Source organism: Procambarus clarkii, chromosome 88, assembly GCF_040958095.1.
Source record: "Procambarus clarkii isolate CNS0578487 chromosome 88, FALCON_Pclarkii_2.0, whole genome shotgun sequence".
Taxonomy (NCBI): domain Eukaryota; kingdom Metazoa; phylum Arthropoda; class Malacostraca; order Decapoda; family Cambaridae; genus Procambarus; species Procambarus clarkii.
In genome coordinates, this window is record NC_091237.1 from 5,242,633 (window position 1) to 5,244,353 (window position 1,721).

Below are 1,721 nucleotides of genomic sequence, written 5' to 3' on the forward strand. Positions count from 1 at the left end.
AAGAAAGCCAGGACTACGAGGAAACAGGAATTACTCCTCCCTCGACAACAACAACAACAACAACAACAACCATAACCACAACAACCAACGACACCCATGAGGAGACGACTGCATCTACCTCTCAAGAAAGCCAGGACTACGAGGAAACAGGAACTACTCCTCCCTCGACAACAACAACCATAACCACAACAACCAACGACACCCATGAGGAGACGACAGCATCTACCTCTCAAGAAAGCCAGGACTATGAGGAAACAGGAACTACTCCTCCCTCGACAACAACAACCATAACCACAACAACCAACGACACCCATGAGGAGACGACAGCATCTACCTCTCAAGAGAGCCAGGACTACGAGGAAACAGGAACTACTCCTCCCTCGACAACAACAACAATAACCATAACCACAACAACCAACGACACCCATGAGGAGACGACAGCATCTACCTCTCAAGAAAGCCAGGACTACGAGGAAACAGGAACTACTCCTCCCTCGACAATAACAACAACAACCATAACCACAACATCCAACGACACCCACGAGGAGACGACAGCATCTACCTCTCAAGAAAGCCAGGACTACGAGGAAACCGGAACTACTCCTCCCTCGACAACAACAACAACAACCATAACCACAAACACCAACGACACCCATGAGGAGACGACAGCATCTACCTCTCAAGAAAGCCAGGACTACGAGGAAACAGAAACTACTCCTCCCTCGACAACAACAACAACAACAACAACAACCATAACCACAACAACCATAACCACAACAACCAACGACACCCATGAGGAGACGACAGCATCTACCTCTCAAGAAAGCCAGGACTACGAAGAAACAGGAACTACTCCTCCCTCGACAACAACAACAACAACAACCATAACCACAACAACCAACGACACCCATGAGGAGACGACAGCATCTACCTCTCAAGAAAGCCAGGACTACGAGGAAACAGGAACTACTCCTCCCTCGACAACAACAACAACAACCATAACCACAACAACCAACGACACCCATGAGGAGACGACAGCATCTACCTCTCAAGAAAGCCAGGACTACGAGGAAACAGGAACTACTCCTCCCTCGACAACAACAACAACAACAACAACATCCATAACCACAACAACCAACGACACCCATGAGGAGACGACAGCATCTACCTCTCAAGAAAGCCAGGACTACGAGGAAACAGGAACTACTCCTCCCTCGACAACAACAACAACAACAACCATAACCACAACAACCAACGACACCCATGAGGAGACGACAGCATCTACCTCTCAAGAAAGCCAGGACTACGAGGAAACAGGAACTACTCCTCCCACGACAACAACAACAACAACAACCATAACCACAACAACCAACGACACCCATGAGGAGACGACAGCATCTACCTCTCAAGAAAGCCAGGACTACGAGGAAACAGGAACTACTCCTCCCTCGACAACAACAACAACAACAACAACAACCATAACCACAACAACCAACGACACCCATGAGGAGACGACAGCATCTACCTCTCAAGAAAGCCAAGACTACGAGGAAACAGGAGCTACTCCTCCCTCGACAACAACAACAACAACAACCATAACCACAACAACCAACGACACCCATGAGGAGACGACAGCATCTACCTCTCAAGAAAGCCAGGACTACGAGGAAACAGGAACTACTCCTCCCTCGACAACAACAACAACAACAACCACAACAACC